We start from the raw sequence: 20314 nt of genomic DNA on the forward strand, positions 1-20314 counted from the left end.
CCTATTCTACGCTCTCTCAATCAAGATTTCCCATTATATCTATTAGAAATTAGAGCTTCTTTAATCATGTCTTAATCTACCAACTGCTCTTCCACTTTTAGCTGTCTGTTTGAGAAGGACTGCTCGTGGACCATGCCAAAAACTTACAGAGGTCTTAGAACCAACCTACTGTCTACAGTTAGTTGGCTTTATTGTCACTTTGTGCTGTTAGCTTCTTATTGGTCGGCATGCCTTCCTCTTTTTTGTGTATTTTTCTTCCCTGGTACACATGCTTTTTACTATCCTTTTTACTGGTTTGAAAGTATGCTTCTACTGCTCACATTTGCATATGTGCTTCCCACCTCCTCAAACTCCTGATCCATGTGCACTTCGTGCTGGTCCCTCCTTTCCCCACTAGCCCTATCCATCCTGTGCTGGTTTCTCCATTCAGTGCTGTTGGACTTGGCCCTTTTCAGGGTCAACACTGAACTTTTTGCCTTCCTCCTGTATTGTTTCGGACCTGTTTCTATTGGTTTTAGGACTCTGGGCACTTTACTACTGCTGATCAGTGTCAAAGTGCAAGTGCTCACTGTATAAAGTTTTATGGTAATTGGTTATCCATAAGTGGTATGTTTGCCTTACTATCACAGTCCCTAGTAAAGTGCACTATGTGTGCAAGGTCTGGTAATGCAAATACTTGTAGTGGGCCTGCAACACTAATTGTGCTACCCACTCAAGTAGCCCTAAAGTGAGAACTCAGGGCTGCCACTGCAGTGCCTGTGTGCAATTTGCTTACTGCCATGTTGTCCTGAAAAGTACACCCACTTGCCAGGCCTTATCTTTCTCTTTTTATGCACATCAGACACCCCTATAGCAGGGACAAGGTACCCCCCTGGGCAGGGTGCAGTGTCTGTGAAAGGTAGGTGCAGTGTCTATGAAAGGTAAGACATATACTGAGGTGTGTACCATGTCCTAACACTGAAATACTCTCCATTTCGTTTTCCCTGTTGCAAGGCCATCTTGCCCATAGGACAGAATTGGGAAGGCTGTGTAATATGTTTCCAGCCTATCTTCCCATAGGCGTAAGATGGAGGTGTGAAAGTTAGTGTGTCTGAACTCACAATTTAAAAACACATCTTTTTGTGATGGTGGTTTTTAAATTGTGTGTTTAGAAACCACGCTTTTAGAAGTCACTGTTTTTTTTTTGTTCTAACAATTCTGTGTGTCTCTGCCTGGTTGTGGACTGACTGTGTGGATTTGAATGTGATAAGCTCTGGGATATGTCTTGGCCCAGGGGAGGAGTAGGTGAGACATCAGTAGGCTGACCTGCATCTGGAGTGTAGGGGGAGGAGTAGCCCCCTGGATGTGAAGAGGTCTGGGCTGCTGCCACAAAAGAATGGCTCCACCTCCTGCTGAGTGATTGAGGAACTAGACCCCCACTATCAAAGGAAGAAGGTGTCACTGGAAGGGAGACGCCGAAAACTGGTTTGGACCGTGGTCAGTGCCCCCTGGAACACAAACACTTCAAAGACATTTAGGGGTATAACTATGAGAGCGGAAACCCCTGAACGTTGGACTGATAAAGACTGAAAAGGATTGAAACTACTTTGTGGTCAAGAGGAACCTCTGCCAAGGAGGAACAGCTGAAGACACTGAAGAGAAGGACTGACCCTTGCTATGTGTTCTGGGGCTGGCCTGCAGTTTTCCGATTTAACTAATGAGAGGCTAAGGGACTTTGCTGTGTGCTGTTTCCCCTCGCTTCAAAGGACTTTGCAGTGTGATGTGTCCCAAAGTAACTGGTCTCCAAGGGCCCGAGGAGAGCTAACTCCCCTTTGTGGAAAGTCAGGAAAATCAAAGTTTCCAAGTGTGTCTCAGAGACGCTGTGTGCTTGTGCTTTTTGCAGCCTAAGATCTTTGTAACATTGCCCTGGGACTGTGTGGCCAAAAACCCAACCGAGTTTCAGCGGCGCTTTGTGCATGTGCGTGTGCAGCCGGAGACTGTGTGGGGTCCATGGTGCTGGTTGGAAAGTGCCCGTGATAGCAGTGCCCACGCAGTGTGAATCATTGTCCATGCTGCTGTGTAGCTGATTGTGACCCGAGCCATCATTGTAACGTAGGCTGCAGATCAAGATGGCCACCGTCGGCCCGAGCCGCAACGTCCTGAAGGATTTCATGAAGCTAAGGAAGTTGTGAGGTAATCGTGATCGTTGTTCACAAGAGGAATCTGTCCAAGATCGTCAGCAACGGAGAAGGCATCGGCGTTACCTGTACGGCTCCAGCGTCGCCTTGCATCGGAGCTGCGTCGTCATTGGAAATGCCCAGCAGGACGTCTGATGAGTGGGAGAGGGTATGCACCTGTTACAACGCATTTTTTACTCCGCACTACCACTACAACGCAGGCATTACAACGCATACCGTTACAACGCATTGCGCTGGGGGGCGCTCTAGGATAAGAGGTAAGTTTAATTTACTATCCAACACCTTCCCTAGGGTCCACGGGGACTGGAGTTAGAATAGTAAATTATACTTACCACTATCCAGCACCCCAAAGCGCTATGCGTTGTAGCGGTATGCATTGTAAATACCGCGTTGTAATGGTATGCGGAGTAAAAGTATGCGTTGTAACGACATACATCCGTGGGAGAGAGAGAGAGCAAGACAGCGCATCCCACAGGTAAGGCTTGGACTCGGGTCGGTAGCTGCAAGTGTGTGTGGCCTGGGGAGGCGTGCAGGAGGAGTACAAGAGTGCTCCCGTCTATCTCCCGCTGTATCGTGTTAGATGCCTGAGCCCTCGAGCAGCCTGGGCCTGTCCGGCAGTACCAGGCCGCCCCCGGAAGTTCAGGAATGTTGTCTGTGGTTGGGGCCTTGTGGTGCCCGCACTAATTGCGTCGATTAGCCTGGTATTATTCCTGCATTACGAACTGCCTTATTACTTGCATTAGGGATTGTATGATTCCTGCATTTCGAACTGCCTGATTATGTGCATTGAGGATTGAAGTATTCTCGCATTACGACATTCCTTAATAATTGCATTAGGGATTGTGATATACTTGCATTACGAACTGCCTGATTGCGTGCATTGAGGATTGCATTATTCTTGCATTACGAACTGCATTAGTCTGACAATACGTACTGCATTACAAACTGCATAGCATTGCATTAGGACTGCATTTGAATATCGTGAAACGCTCATTAATTCCACAAGAACCTACAAGTGTTTGTTGGCCTAATAACCGGCAAAGTGAAATATTACGAATACGCATATGTTGGATTTTTATCGTTTGGTCTGACCGTGTTTGGTCTTACCGTATTTGTCTTCTTGATAAAAGATACCGCTATTTTCATACAAGAGTGTGTGTCCATTTGTGGTGTTATTACTGTGTCACTGGGAGTGTGGTTGCAAATACTTTACACATTGCCTTGAAGATAAGCCTGACTGCTCGTGCCAAGCTACCAGGGGCTAAGCAGGGGTTATCAAAGAGGGTGTCCCTCCTTTTCCTCACTAGAAGCGAGGGTCCCTATTTACTAAGGTAACTGCCTAAGCCAACTAGAGAGCTTCAGTTCTATCAAGCACCACCCCATATGGTTTTCTTCTCCCCTCACCCTGTCCATTGTTTCCCTCACGTTTGCTCGTATTTATTTATAATAATATTAAATGTATATGTTTAATTCCTCCACGTATTGAAGGTTGACTGTAGCTCTCTCACCCACACCCAGTTGCTTCCAACCACCTGCTCCGTTCTCCCATGGCCCGACAAAAAATTGTTTATTTTTAATATTTCTTGAGGGCTCAACAGCTGTCGGGAATCCATAGGGATGCGGCTGATGCATTGTCATGCATACTTCGTTGTGCGTGCATGTGTGGCCTCTATTGAATGACACCGTCCTCAGCATCTTGACACGAACATGCTCATGTACGCGTGCGTGCGTCATTGTACCTCTTTGCTTATTTTTCTTTTTTTATTTGCTGGGAAAAATAGGGGGTCATCGTGCGTAGGTGTGTCTATTGGGTACGCTTCGGCTCCTACATAGATTTTACAACGCGAAACCTTGTTTTTGTGCCCTCTCGACGTGAAGCGAGTTTCACTACATTGCTATAAGGTTGGTGTATTATCATTTTCGAATGTATGGGATGGGATGCCTGGCATCTTAACTGTACTGCACAGCGCTGACAGCAGCATCGTTAAGAAGCTCTTTATACGAATGCTAAACTAAAATAAAATGAAATAAATCGGTCGGTGTGTATTAGCATCCTAGCTCCCATGTGTCCCAGAATGAGATCACCATGCTACTGGCCTCATGAAATGACCTCCCAGCCGTGCAAGTGGTGACCTCCCTTTCTTCTCCGCTAGAAGCACACACACATTCCAAACCGATGCCTGCCCAGAAACCGAGACTAGAAAGCAAAATGGCTTCGGGGAAAGCAGCAGATGACACAATGGGAGTAACATCCCGCTTTTCCATCGCACATGAACGATGAAGTGGTTCAGTATAGGATGGGCCTGGCCCCAGTGAAGTTTCAACAATGCCGCCCCTGTATTAAGCAAGCAGGAATACTTTTTTTCTCTTCCGTTTTGCCAACCTTTGTAAAACAAAAACAGTAAAAAAAAATAAGGAACATTTGAGAAGTTTATGTAAAATTCTGCCGATTTTAATAATATGCTATATTAAAATTTCAACGTAGAAAACCGAAATCAAATGATCTTCCTTTTTCAAATGAAATTTACCTGACACGGCGACTCGGGGGACCGAGCCTGTTCGAAAATATTTCTGTCAAGCGCCAGAAGACATTTTATAAGATAAACAGAAGTGATGGGCCAGCAGATGTTTACTGTGCACACAAAAAGGAACAGTTGAAAACCAGATATCTCTTTTTTTGTTGCAGAAAAATCTCTGTCATCTTTTGCCCTCCGGTCCTCTATTTCACCTTCCAGCCACCTACCTCTGCAACCCCGGCTCTGCTGCAGCCTACCTCGTTCCCCAGTCAGGAAGGCTCCCCGGAGACCGTGTGACAGAAAACATCGAGCAGTCTACAAATCTTTAGCCTCCCAGCACTATTCCCCTGCTGCGCTCCCTCCTCCCCCTTTTCTCTTCTTCTGACATGATGAATGAAGCAAACGCACACACAAAAAAATTCTTTATCTTCCTGGAAAAAGGCTTACCTCAGAAGCAGGAACTAAATTACCACCCTGACTCATAATGTGGAGGTAGGAGACAGGTTTTTGCCTTATTATTACTGGAGCTGAATAATTCAGTGGTGCCCATTAGCAAAATGATAGCATGACATTTTTATATTTAGACTTCCTTGTAGACGGCCTATGGCCGCTCACATCTAAAGGTACATTTTAAGCACTTTTGACAAGCAGAATGTGTGCCGACTTGGAAATGACTTCAATTAGTGACCAGGTGAAATTGATAATAATGTATTTTTGAATAAAAATGAGGCGCCGGGAGGAACCTCCCACGTATTCACTCGCTGTCAACATTCCTGCGCACCGCCACACTTCGCCTCATAATCTTTCTTTAATTATTGACAGTAAGCTGGAGTGATAACTGTAATTCCATTTATTTCTCATAAAAGGTTGCGAAATGGCCCATTTGTCCATATTAGTCACAGCTCCTTTTTTAATGGTAGCTCCATATATATTCCTCATTCTGTGAATGCATTGTAATTCATAAACTGTCAAGCCAAGGTTTTTCCACTTTGTTAAAAGCTGTGCCTTCTTCAATTGTTTTATTGCAGAGAGGCAAAATTGAATCTTGGAGATCTGAAGTCATTTGAGGCTGACAGAAAGCCAACTCTCTCGGCAACTTTCTCGGCAAAGATTCGCTCTAACTTTCTTCATCTACGGTGAACAGATGGAGACGGTATTTTTTTTTAATGGGAAAAACGATGAAACTGACTTAAAGTGGTTCTGCATCTTTTCGTCTTGGAATGAAAATAAAGGCTGAACAAAAGAGTGCAGTACTTGAATCTTATGATAGACGGAATTCTTTGTCAGCACAGAAGCTATGAAAATAAACTTCTCCTCCATTTGAATGTTACAAACATTTCTTACTCCCTGCTGCGGTGCAAGATGCTGAAGCGATCCCTTTTTTATGAACATCGCCCCTCTGTAGTTGTGTTCTTTCAATAATCTTTAAACTAATTTCTTTGGTCGCGAGCAACAAACGAAAAATGTTTTAGGTTTGCTGATAGGCAAGTTAAATATCTAGGGGCAGATTTACAAGGAACTGACGCATCTCCATAGATGCGTCAGTTTCCTTGCGCTAGGGCCAAATGTACTTGTGACACCATGGATGCGCTGTATTTACAATACAGTGCTCCATGGTGCAAGGATTAACAGATGCCTCAGAAAATACTGACTCATCTGTTGGCACAAAAATGACGCATTGCAGGAGTTGTTCATGAAAGTGACGCAACTCCAGTAATGTGCCACAAAAGATAGTTGAGTCCCAACCAAAAAGCCCTGCCTTATTCCTTACGCCTGGTCCGTGCAGGCGAAGGGATTCTGACGCAGTGAAGGTGTAGAGTGATGCAGTGATATGTTGTAAATTTCACTGCATCAGTTCTACATGGCTTTTTTTTGCGTGGGAATGCCCACACTGAATACATTATAACTGGGCAGAAATAAGGTGACGCGCGGCTTAACGTGACTCATCTCCCTTGATGCGTCACGTTGTAAATTTTCCTCATTATTTGTGCCGCTATTGCGTCAAAAAAGTGACGCAATGGTGGCGCAAGGAGGTGCAGGCGGCTTGAACATCTGTCCCCATTCTACTTTATTTTGGCGTTCAGCCAGCCCTCTTGTCTGGTCTGTTCTTGTGTTAGTCACGATTTCCTTTTACCCACTACAAAATGGCACAGCCCGCTATAGCTATTGCCTCACTTCCCCATTTTAACTAGGAGCGGATCCACTGTCAAAGTTTTCTCGTCAGTGACAGGAACTACTATTGAAAGTTTGTTTTTGTAAGCCATTTTATAGTCATTTTTTGTTCATTTTGCAGAGTGCCTGGCAACTCCACCAGCAATAAAGTTTTACAAAAATCATGCCAAAACAAAACACGCATTAACAAATGTGAAAGGCTGGCAGACAACCCCAGACCTACTGACTTTGCCACTGAATATTTATTTTGTAATTAGGCAACGTACGTTGTTATTATTAGTCGAAATGTTGTGCTAACATTAACACAGCATAAGATCATTTGCATCTAACTTTGGACCCTGAGAGCTGAATTCACACAATGTTTAACATTAAACACAGATCAGAAGTCCCCATTAGGATTCCATGCATGTAAAGTTATGCATTGGGACAATATTAACTTTTGTCACTAACACAGTGTGAGTTAAGAAGTCCAACATGAACAGATCTATAAGATTGGAATATGATAGGGAGGTGTTCTACATAAATATGCTAAACATTTGAAACAGTAATATCTGTCTTAAACATATATAAAAGTAATAGATTGTGAATTTTGCACTGTTGAATGTGTCCAGCCCTGGTCATATAAATATGTTTCTGACTTTATTTCATAAGGATCATTTCATGAACAATGATGCTGCCATGAAATTTGGATTGAGTCCGGGTGGCGTATCACAAGAAATGGGCTTTCTCACATTAATGATTATATCATCTCAGGCGATTGCAAAAATAGCAATTAGTCAATCATCCCAGCCTTATCATTTTCAATCTCCGAGACTCTTATATAAAAAAAATACACTGCTCTCTACTCTCTTAAGGTTCCAAACGGGTGAAGCCTTATAATTTGTTTTTTGCTAAACCTAAGTATACCTACCTAAAGGTAAATATTGGGGCATAAATTAGTCAGCTTTCCAGATGGTGGAAACACCAGCGCCTTGAGACCCTAAGGGGTGAGTAGCACGCTTTACAAATTAACTGATTGATTGATTGAATAATGATAACCAAAGTTATCATTGAACAGAGGAAACAGCTTTATAAATTTGAAGATTTGAATATTGCAGTGAAGTTACAAAATAACCTGAACTAGAACAAAATGCACTAAACACATATACGCAGTTCTGCCGCACTCTAACAAACGCAGTGATACTAATTTACAAGAAGAAAATGACAATGTGATAACAAAATGTACAGAAAGCTGATATTTGGAGAGCAATTTGTCACAATAATTTAGCTTTTGGACACTAAATTCAATTTTAATGCATCCCCTCTATTAATTGAATAATGGGCATGAGAACGTTGTTAAAAAGAAGAATTCTAGTTGGCTGAGAAATGCATCCAGGCCAGGCAGGAATCACCACTCTAGTCAAGGTAAGCTGAATGGACACTAAAAGATATTTGAATGCAAATGGAAGGCAACATTGATTTGACAGTCACACATCCCTATGATTAGAGCATTGTAATGTAGACAAACTGTGGTGCTCCAACCACTATTAACACATCTGCCAAAATGCACAGATAGACCAATGAATAAGAATGTTTGATGCCCAAACCACAAATGTACCAATAAAAAGTGGCACACTCTTAATGTGTGTACATCATTTACTGTTTACTCCAAGCCCCCTAGTATGATTATTGGTATAACCCAATATTGTATGCAAAACTAGCTTTTCTTCATTGCACAATGTGCTTAGCAGAAAATAATTAGGGACTCTGTGTAGTTCAATTAATGCATAACGTATATCCAGACCAATTTCTCTTTTGAGAAAGACGGATATAGCCTTGAAAAAAGTTCCAAGTGGGGACGAAACAATAGTCAGCTGAAATCATCTATGGAGCATCATTATTTCAAAATCTGTGATTGTTGTTTGATAGCCTAAATTATCTAGGAAGCATTATCATTACAACATCGTTATTGATTACTCTATGTGGTACTAATAAGAAGCAAAAAATCCATCAATTGAACTACACAGAGTTCCTTGTGATTTTCTGCCTAAGCACATTATATAATGAATAAAAACTAGTGTTTGCATATAATATTGGGTTATATCAATAGTCATACTAGGGGGCTTAGAGTAAACAGTAAAGAATGTAGGCACAAAAGGTGTGACATGCTAAAAGATAACCTGTGCTCACTCTCTGGTAGCTTGGCATAGAGTAATCAGACTTATCTAAAGAAGCAATGTGTAAGTATTTGTGCAACACATGCACACAGTAATACAATGAATACATCTCAAAAAGACTACACACAGGTTTAGAAAAATAGAGAATATTTACCTGAGCAAAACAAGATTTGAATATTAAATGCAAAAACAATGCTTAGAAGTCAAAAGCAATCTAAAGTCTACTTGAGGTCGTGAGGGACCGAGGCAAATCCAAAGTTCGGACCGACCGCAAGTGAAGCAGGCCAGCTAAAGGATCCATGCAGGGCCTGCTGAGAAAGTACCTTGTATGGAGCAAATAGTTGATACTGAGGCAATGATGCGTTGATCTTTTCCACGTAGTCGTAGTCAGGTCGCTGCGTCTTTGTCGGGCTTCACTGAGATAAAGGCACTGCATTGTCATTGAGCCACACAGCGTGTTGGCCCACAGAGGCTGCAGAATCGCTATCGCGGAACATCTTCTGCATTGACATTGAAGGGCAATGTTTTGGTTCTGACCGGGACAGTGGTGACAATGTGCTGATTTTCAAGAAAAAACAGCTGCAGAACCTACTTCTAAGTTCCAGACCTCGGAGAGGACAACTCAGGCAAGGTTAGGACTCACAGAAGTTGGAAGCACTCACAGAAGTCCAGGAAGACTTTTATGTCCCTGAGATTTCAAAAAATAAGGGGTAAGCCAGCAAGTCCTTGGATTTTAATTTGGAGTGAAGGCCTTGTCCAGCTCTCTTTCAGCGCAGTCAGGCAGCAGCAAACAGCAGGTCAACAAGCAGAAAAGCAGTACTTCTAGAAAAGCAGTCCAGTTGAATCCTTTAAGAAGCACAGCAGTCCTTCTTACATAGCTTCAGTTCAAGATCTAGAGGTGTTTGATTTTAGGGGTACAGAGACCCAGCACTTATACCAAATAGTGCCTTTGATTTAGGGGGGCCCTGCAATACAGCTCTCCGAAGTGTACAAAGATCACTTTCAACCCAGCCCTATCTACCAGGCTATTAGTGGGGTGTAAATCAGTGCTCTCTGAGTGGACAGGAAACCACCTACTAAATTGTAAGTGTCAGCTCCTCCCATTCCTCCCTTGCCATGAAGACCGATCAGGATACAGACATTTTCAGATAATGGTTCAGAATGCAGATGATCCCCACCCTCCTATGTTTGTGATTGTCCAGAGGGAATACACAAAGTGTAGCTGTCGCCCAACCAGATATGTATTGGAGGCAGGCTGTGAGGCAAAAAGAGCAGTAAGTGCAGAGAAATGTCAACTTTCTAAAAGTGGTACAAAAGGGGGTGGTGATGGACGGAGCATCTGAATCACTCAAACACTCACACCCAGTCAAAAGATTTGGGTTTAATCCATCACCGTTCTTTAGCCCACTCTGCCACCCCAGTTCAGACATGGCTATATGTCGGAATCAGTCTGAGCCCGAACTGCCAAGTCATGTCTTCCCTGGACCGGAAACAAGCTTCCGAGGACCGGTTTCTGGCATTCCAGCCGTCTTCAGCCCGGCTTGCTTGAATCCAGTGGCAAAGTGAGCAAGGGACTCACGTCTATCATACGCCCGGAGGTGAGCACTTGCCGAGGGGGTAGGGACGACTCCATTCCAACTCTTTAAACTTCCCCCGTTCTTACTATGTTCTTTTCACTCTAGGCTGCCTCCGTTTGTTAAACGTCGTGTACTCAAGCCTTTGAGCTGCCCTCCGATTCTGCTATCACGCTGATTTATTTCAGGTGAATATATACATAATTCTTTGTTATCTGGTGTCGATCAACTGAGGTTATTTATCCATTTTTAAGCACTGCTCGTTCAAGCTTTTCGGTCCACCTTTAGTTGTGCCCCTCATTTTTTCTGTACAGTGCAGTTTATGTGTTTAGGCCAGTTTTGTTTTACAGGGTCTCATTTTATGTATCTTTCTGACACTACCCGGTATTTATTTTTATTCTGGTCTGCTGTTCTCCTGAGGTGCTCTACTGTCCCTGACTTTTTGAAAGCAGTTTTCTGCGATACCTTTCACCCAGTTATTCTTGGACGAAATAGCTGAGGTAAAGTTATGTCTGCTTCATTATTTTTTCTCTTAAACTCCTCGCATTTCCGACTTCCGGGAATACGTTTTAGCAAATTGCCCATTCCACACCATAGAGGGGACGCTTGTTTATCTGTAGAGTGCCTTATTTTCAGTTTGTACTTATTTTCCTCCTGTTTTCTGTGCACCTTTTTATTAGCTTTTCTCGTTTCTGCCTTATTAGACCTGTATCCAGATAGTGACGATCCCCTACACCTTTATAAAGGGCGAATTCGACTCGTCGTCTCTCCCTTGTTTCACCCTTAAGGGATCCTCCTGCAGACAGGCTTTATGGTACGCGTCAAATTATGATGTTATTATTATTCTGTTTGTTTGCCTACCCTCTTTTTTGACTCACCTTTGGTCTTTAGTGACACCCTCCGACACACACCCACCCATCTCCTTTGTTTCTACTCTGGTGTTGGATAGTCATCTGTTCTATGTATGGTATATAAGGTGTTTCTCCTTTCCGCACACTTATGTAAGCACGCTAGTTGCTTGTACTTTGTTGGCTGACTGTGTAATTGGACTCTGCTTTAACTCGTTACTTGCCCTGCTTTATTTTATTGTAGTACATATTTTCTCAATTTTGTTTTTCTTTGCCCACAGATTATTTCTTCCAGCCATGATTGTTACTAGGACACCTTCCAAGGATTGGGTTACTGGATCTTGAAAGACCTCGCAAATCCATATAATCTTTATTTGTGCGCCCTGATGAAGGAAATTTGTACTGGCATTTCTTCCGAAACGCGCGTCGGCGCTGTTCTTGGTTGCTGTGTGATTGTGATTGTGTGGATAGGTTTGGGTTTGACTGGAAGAGTGAATGAAATTTGTGTCAATTTTTTAATGCCCCTTAGTGTCCTTAGGCTGTTACTATAAATCTCTATGTATGTGCTTTTTAAAAACAAATCCGAGAGGAAAAAAATTATGAAAAAGAAATTGACTATGTATTAACTTTCCAGAACTAAAATATTTTTCTATGCTAATAAAAATAAATATTTTCATATTCAGCTTTCCTCTGGGCTTTTCCTGCTTAGTTTGGAATTATTCCTCTTTATGATTGGGAACTCCCCCTTTTCATGTTTTTCTGACAACTTAAATAGCTAAAACACCACAGACATCAAAGTCTGAGTGCGCGACTATCATTTAAATAAATATGGAAATGTACGGTTTTGCAACTGAATTTAGACGCAAAACAGGAAATAAATATGGATAAATACAGATAACATGGCCAACAACGAAATATGGATAAATACAGGTGAACATGTTAAAAAAAAATTACCATAAAACCTGGAGCCCTGCTTATATGTAATAAAAGGGAAGTTTAATGGTACGTAAGTAGTTTCAAATGCCAAGTCAAAGTGGCATTAAACTGCACACAGGCACTGCAGTGGCAGGCCTGAGGCAGGCTTGAAAGGCTACTTCTGTGGGTCACACAATCATTGCAGCAGCCCACCAGTAGCATTTGAAGTACAGGCCCTGGATATATGGTTTACCACTTTAAAAGGGACTTATCAGTGCAACAAATATGCCAATCAGATATACACCAATGTCATCATGTTTTAGGGGAGAACCACATGCACTTTTGCACTGGTGATAACTGGCACAGTACTGAGAGTACTAAGGCCAGTGGAAAGAATCAGCAAAAATGGGAGGCAAAAATGCAAAAAGTCTGAGGAAAGACCACCCTAAGGATGACAGGTCTAACATATGTCCTCTGCTGGTGATTATGGGGCGATATAACCAATCTCTAAAGAGTTCTCATCACGAAGGTAGAAAACCTAAAAGTCTGTGTTCCACCATGAAGTCCTTATCCTGTGGACCACCTCAACAGTTTTGGATTTTCACCCCTCATTTGCATGAGCAACTTGCGGGGCCTTTGGTAAGTCTGAATCAGGAAGTGAATCCAAAACAGACCACAGTAAAAGCTTCTCTCTCAATAGCACGTTATCTTTGTTCCCTGGGAAGGATCCTCCCACATATAAAGGCTACAGGTTGGTCTAGGACCTCCTAATTAAGTTGGTATAGTCCTACCCATATGCCAGACTCTAAGGCATCCGTCTGAATGATAAATGCCTAAGAGAAATCAGGGACCGTGAACACAGAAGCTGAGCACAAGGCTTGCTTCAGGGAGTCAAATGCAGTTTGGCATGACTCTGTCTAAGACACTTTTCTGCACTGCTTCTTGGAAGTCAGCTCAGTCAAGGGTACAACAATGGTGCCATATCCCTTAACAAACCTTCTATAGTACCCTGTGAGACCCAAGAATTCTCCCACCTCAGTCTGGGTTTTGTGTGTCAGCCAGGCCATGATGGATTCTACCTTCCCCCTGCCCAAAACATTTATACCAGGTAAGTCACAGACCCCACCCAATGTGCCACTATTTACTTAACTTGATAGTCAGGCCTGCATGTTGCAGTTCCTAAAGCACTTCCTGGAGGTGAAAATGGTGGTCCTTCCAGCTGATACTGCAGACAGCTATGTCATCAATATAAGCAGCAGAGAAGGCATCCAAACTAGGAAGGACCAGGTTCACCTGAATCTGGAAAGTGTTCATGGGTGTTCTTTATTCCAAAGGACATCACTCTAAACTGGTAGTGGCCCTCTGGGGTGTGGAAGGCTGACTTATCATTTGCTCCCTCTGTTTGGGCAATGTGCCAGTACCCTGATGTAAGTTCAAAGGTACTGAGATACTGGGCAGCCCCTATCCGATCAATCAGCTCATCAACCTGGGAGAAGGTATGAGCATCAGTGTTAATCACAGATTTTAGCCCTTTGTAATTCACACAGAACCTCAGTTCAGGTGTGGTGCCTGGCGATAAATGTTTGGTGCCAGGACCACAGGACTGGACCACGGTCTACCTGAGAGTTTTATCACCCCGAACGCCAGCATTTTGGACACTTCAGCTTTAATGCTGTACCTCACCTTATCTGACAACCTGTAAACGGTATTCTTAACAGGTAGGTTATCCCCTGTGTCCACATCATGAGTACACATGTGAGTAGTCCCAGGGATAAGGAAGAACAGAGAAGTTCAGTAGTGGGGGGATGGATTATTCCTTCTGCCGACCCATCCTTCTCATTGGCGTCCAAGAGGTGAGAGAGAGGTTTTCTCTCCTCTTTCTCTTCTCCATCAGTCAGCAAGAGCATGGTAAGCTCAGATCTTTCAAAGTGTGTTTGGAGGCGATTTACATGCACCACACTCTGGGGTTGCCTAGGAGTCCTGAGGTTCACAAGGTATGCATCCACACACTTTCTTTCAATCACCTCATATGGCCTATTCCAGCAGTCCTGGAGGGCCATGGCCCTTATCGTCTCCTTCACCCACACTTTCCAAACGGGCTGATATTTCACAGTGGTAGAATGTTTGTCATGCCACTACTTAAGGACTTCTTGGATGCCTTCAAGGTGACTGAAAGCTTGCTTCCGGAACTTAGCCATCTGCATTCTGAAGCCAGCGTGCACCTTACTACATTCTGGGATACCTACCTCAGAACTTACACCCACTCTTCCGTCACCCTACTCAAATGTACTCTGACTGGGTGCCCACACAGCAGTTTAAAGGGGCTGAAACCCACTCCTCTTTGTGGCACCTCTCTGTAAGTGAACAACAGGCATGGTAAGAGGATATCCCATGTTTTCCTCTGGGCCTCAGACTGGCCTCTGATCATGCATTTAACAATCTTGTTGAAACTTTCATCAAGCCCATTGGTTTGTGGATGTAAGGGTTGGAAAACCTGTTCCCTACACTCCTTCCACACTGACGGCATATAAGCAGACATGGTGTTTATGCCCCTGTCAGACATAACTTACTTGGGAAAACACACTTTGGTAAAAATCCCCATCAGGGCTTCTGCTACTGTGGATTCAGTTGTAGTCCTCAGAAGGATTGCCTCTAGGTACCTAGTGGCATGATCCACTAGAACCAGGATGAACCTGTTGTCTGATGCAGTCTGGATATTCACAGGCCCTCCAATATTGATGCCCACCCTCTCAAAGCAGGTGCTAATGACAGGAAATGGATTGGGGGATCATTAAGCCTTTGCCCTGTCATCCCACTTGCTTGGCAGGTCACACAAGTGCTACAGAATGAATCCCAGGAATTCTTGATCATAGCCTTTTAGAAGTTAATGACAAGCCGTGCACAAGTCTTGTCTTGGCCTAGGGGTCCTACCGGGGAATTTAGCAAGCTATCTCCAGTGAGAAGGCCTTGTGACACTGAGGGACCACCACATCCCTTGAAGCCCCATGAACAGGAGCCTTAGGCTCACTGTACAGGAGATTTCCCTCCCAGTTGATTTGGTGACTACCAGAGGCATCACATACTGCTTGCACTTGAGCATGTTGCCTCATGCCAATAAGGATTGGGCACTCCCTTTGTGCCGTACAACACTCTTACTTGGTGGGTCCTCCTTCCCCTTGCAATCTAGCAAGCTCAGGCAGGTCACCAAGGGAAGTAATGTTCTCCTCAGTGGACTCTGGGGCGGCCAGAGCAGGTGCCCCATCCATCTAAATCCTTTTAAATCGGAGGATAAACCCTTGTCATGCGGTGTGCCACAGGGCTCTGCCCTCAGCCCTCTATTTTTTAACATCTATCTTGCCCCACTGGCCGACGTTGTGGAGTCCTACGGAGTCAGGGTGGTCTCCTATGCTGACGATACTCAGCTGATGTTTTCCTTCAGAGACCACTCGGACTCCGCGTTCACCAACTTCCGCCAGTGCCTCAACAACATCAGTGTCTGGATGACTGATAACCACCTTAGACTCAATGCAGACAAGACAGAGGTGCTGTTTTTTAACCAGAAAAATCCCATCCCTTCCTCTTGGTGGTGGCCCACGGCACTTGATCCCGCTCCCTCTCCCGTTCACTCTGCTCGTAACCTGGGATTTCAGTTTGACGACTCCCTCTCATGCAAAACTCAGGTCAATAAAGTGACCTCTGCCTGCTTCCTGAAGTTGCGCATGATCAAAAAGATACTTCCCTATCTCCCTCTGGATTCCCGCCGTACAGTTACCCATGCCCTCATCACGTCTCACCTGGACTATGCTAACAGCCTCTATGCTGGTGCCCCCCAATATCTGATAGACCGGCTTCAGATTGTCCAGAATGCGGCGGCCAGATTGATTGGTAATATCCCCTACCGTCAATCAGTCTCCGCTTATCGTAAGGAACTTCACTGGCTACCGGTGGCCAGCCGTATCCAGTTCAAGATCCTTACCCTTGCCTACCGAGCCATCAACGACCTCGGACCCAACTACTTGAAAAAACGTGTCTCAATATCCCGTTCCATCAGATCCTTGAGATCCAATGACCTCCGCCTTCTGATCTCTCCCCGTTTCAGACTCTCTAGAATGGGTGGCAGAGGGTTCAGTGTTATCGCGGCAAAATTGTGGAACGCTCTGCCAATCGATCTTAGATTCTGTCCTTCTGAATCCATCTTCCGGGCCAGACTCAAAACTTGGCTCTTTTCTGGACTCTGATTTTTATTCTGCTGTTTCCCTCCCGGCCCCTCTCTTCTCACCTGGAGGTTCAGGTTCTAGCGCCGGGACACCCCCTCGGGGGTAGCTGTGCGCTCTACAAACTACATAAATAAATAAATAAATCTCACTGGCATTACATTCAGGGGCTGTATTACAATGCCCTCTGCCTTTCCCCTTCCTAGCAGCTGGCTGGGCCATTGTTCCCGGTTCAAGACCTTATTGACTCCCTTCCTGAACAGCCATGGATATTTGTGTTGCATAGATTCACTCAGGTAAGCCTTACATCTCCACATGAGCCTTGAGGTTCACTTCCTTCCAAGTAGTGTTCTCCAGGTCATTACTTAACAGTCCACCGGTATGGCAGGGCTCGCTACAACTTTCAGAAGACCTGAACCACCCAACTCAAATGGAACAAGGGCCACATGTTAGTGGCCCTCTCTGTTGTTAGCTACCCCAACCCGGTGGACTGCATTACGAATTATCTCCTCTGGGGAAGGCAGCTGACTCCTTACCATAGTCATACAGGCTCCTGTAACTCAGAGCCTCAACACCTTGCCCATTGGTGGTGACCCATTGCTTACACTTTGTAGTATTTGAGGACACATGGTTCTTAGGAACCATCTCACTACCACCCAGGGACACCGGGGTAGCCCCTGTGAACCCCCACCCCATTAACTGGGACAAACTCCTCTCCCAGCAGTACACTAGCAACCCCTGGAACTTTACCTCCAGTGAGAGGTGCTGATCATTTTGGACTTTTGGGACCACCCTTGTATTGTTCATACTGGTAGGACTCATAGCACTTGATAGGCATGGGCTGCTGACCTTTGTCAAGGTAAGTTTTCTTTTAGTGGCCAGATTGGTAATTTGAACCAGACCATTTCCCTATGAATGATTTTGGGGGCATGTATAGAACACAGTCTTTTTATCACCCCTTACTTTCTACTGGTGGGAACACTGACCACCCCCTAGGGCATCCCCCAGATATCTTTCTGAACACTCTGGTGCTGACACTGAGGTTGGCCTCCTCAACAACCTTCCTGGCATCACAAAGCTTGCTATCAGTCAGACATTGGTACGGCTCTGGAAAACAACTATCAAGAATGTGCACCTTTAAAAGAAGTCGTACAACCCTTCGTAATCATTAACTTTGATGCACCTGACCCAGCCCTTTAGTGCCTTACCAGCATAGTCTAAGAAATCCACCAATGTTTGTGTAGAGAGTTTGTGACTGACCCTGAACTGTTGCCTGTACTTCTTGGGTGTCACCCCAAATGTACTGACTAAAATGGTGTTCATGGCAGCGTAGTTGGTTTGGTCCCCCTCCTCTAGTGTAAGGAGTGTTTGCCTCCACACCATAGGTATGTACCACTAAAGATTACCCCCCCAGAACTCCACTGGAACTCTGTGCACTTTCAAAGCCACTTCATAGGCTGTCAACCATTTATCTATGTCATAACTCGGAGCCCAAGTGTCCACGGACTCGATAATTCTCACTTCGGTGCCTACTCGAATCACGGGTTCACACTCTGCCACTCTGGGCAATAGCTTGCTTAATCTCCACTACGGCCCCCCGCGGCGGGATGCCTGGCTTTCACCTTGGGGATGCCCAGTGCGGGTTATCTCACAGGGATAAAGCCAGGACGGGTTCCCAATGCAAGCGCCGAGATGCCCAAGGGTAAGTCGAGCGCTATATAAGAACACACATACATACATACATACAAACTCACATTATAACTGGGCACCATATCTTTTGGGATTTCAAATCTTGTCTCATGTGAGGACACTGCTGGTATGCTGTCACCAATATTGTTGCTGGACCCCACTTGGAGGGTTCTAATATCCAGCTCTCTGTAGCTAAGTTCATGGGCCATCTTCTTTTCCTCCTTGGCCAACCTCTTCTTTTCTAGAGCCTGCTCGTTCTCCAATTCATCCAGCGTTTGCTCTCTGTCAATCTGGGCCAGCTCCAGTTTGAATTTCTGCTACTCCTTCCTGTCCCCCAGATCCTCTGGGACAGATTATTTGAATACACTATGCCGCCTGGTCTACAGTGGACTTCCAGTCCGGAGAGGAAATTGCCCCCTCCCCTGTAGGCTGCATTGCACAACCCTCTGTCAGATTCTGCACCAATTCTTCTTCAGGTACAGATCCCTTCTCCTCATCCACTTCTCCTTCTGGGTAGGTGGCTGTCCATGCTCTTAAGGCTTTTTGAAGCTCTGCCTTCTTGAAACTTACCTTATTACACACCCCACTCTCCTTGCAGAGCTCCTTGAGCTGGGCCATTGTGTACTCCCACAGATTGTCCAGCTCAAATTTAATATTGCATGGTAGGAGGACCACAAGGAAAGTGGGACTGAACAAAAAGCCTTTGGAAAACTCGAAAGATGTCAGAAATGGAGAATGCAGAAAGGCTTGAAATAGTCTATGTATAGAGTTGTAGTGAACAATGAGCTATTATATCGTAATACACAAACATAAGTCCTATCCTCACCACTGATCACCAATGTAAGAAATGGCATTTCTGGTTGGCTGAGGTATGCACCCTGGCCAGGCAGGAACCACCACTAATGTCAGGGTAAGCTAGGTACACACTAAAAGGTAACCTATGCTCACCCTCTGGCAGCTTGGCAAAGAGCAGTTAGGCTTATCTAAAGAGGCAATGTGTAAATTATATCTGCAACACAAACTCACACACATAATACCACAATGAATAAAACCACAAAAAGACTCCAAAAAGGTTTAGAAAAATATAGAATATTTATCTGAGGAAAACATGACAAAAATGGAATCAGTAGAAGTTGAGATAGGAATCCCAAATTCAAATTTCAGACTAGGGTGGCTACAGCACCCATGCAGAGCCCGCTGAAAAAGTACCCTGGATGGAGCATAGTGTCAACGATGAGGGCATGATGTTTTGAACTTTTCAAGGCAGTCGGACCCTGCGTCGTCATCGGCCTTTGCTGAGGTGAAGTCACTGCCTTCATTGTGAAGCTGTGCAGAGTGTCATCGTTGGACTGTACAGGCTGTAGAACTGCTGTAGTCAAACAGACTTTGCATCAGCGTCGAAGAGTGATGCATCCATCCGAATGGTGCAGTGGTGATGATGCGTTGGTTTTGTATTAAAATGGCTGCAAAACCCACTTCTGAGGCAGAGAACTTTGAGTGGGCACCTCAGGCAAGGGTAGGCCTTACAGAGGGCAGAGTCAAGCAGCACTAACAGAATTACATGATGTGTTTTGTGTCGTGGGACTCAAGATAACAGGAGGGAAACCAGCAAGCCCTTGGAGACCACTATAGAGGGAAGGCGGAGCCCATTCTCCTGTAGTGGAGTAAGAGAGCAGCAGGTCAACAAGCAGAAAAGCACTATTTCCATTAAAGCTGCCAAGTTGAGTCTTTTAAGCAGCACAGCAGCCTTTCTGACAGAGGTTCAGTTTAAGATCCAGAAATGTGTGATTTTAGGAGGTCAGAGACCTAAAACGTATACCCAAAAGTGCCTTTGATGTAGGGGGTGACTTCAGAGCTGCTCTCTGAAGCTCACAAGAATCCATCCCTTTCAATGTAGTCCTGTCTGCCAGGTCTGCCAGATCTGTGGAAGGTAAATCAGTGGCTTTGTGTGTGGACAGGACACCACCTATTGAAGTGTGTCAGCTCCTCCCATTCCCCCCTCCCCACGAAGTCCTATCAGACTGCAACTGAATGCAGATGAGTGTTCAGACAG

The sequence above is a fragment of the Lissotriton vulgaris genome, chromosome 4_1 (genome assembly GCF_964263255.1).
Source record: "Lissotriton vulgaris chromosome 4_1, aLisVul1.2, whole genome shotgun sequence".
NCBI lineage: Eukaryota > Metazoa > Chordata > Amphibia > Caudata > Salamandridae > Lissotriton > Lissotriton vulgaris.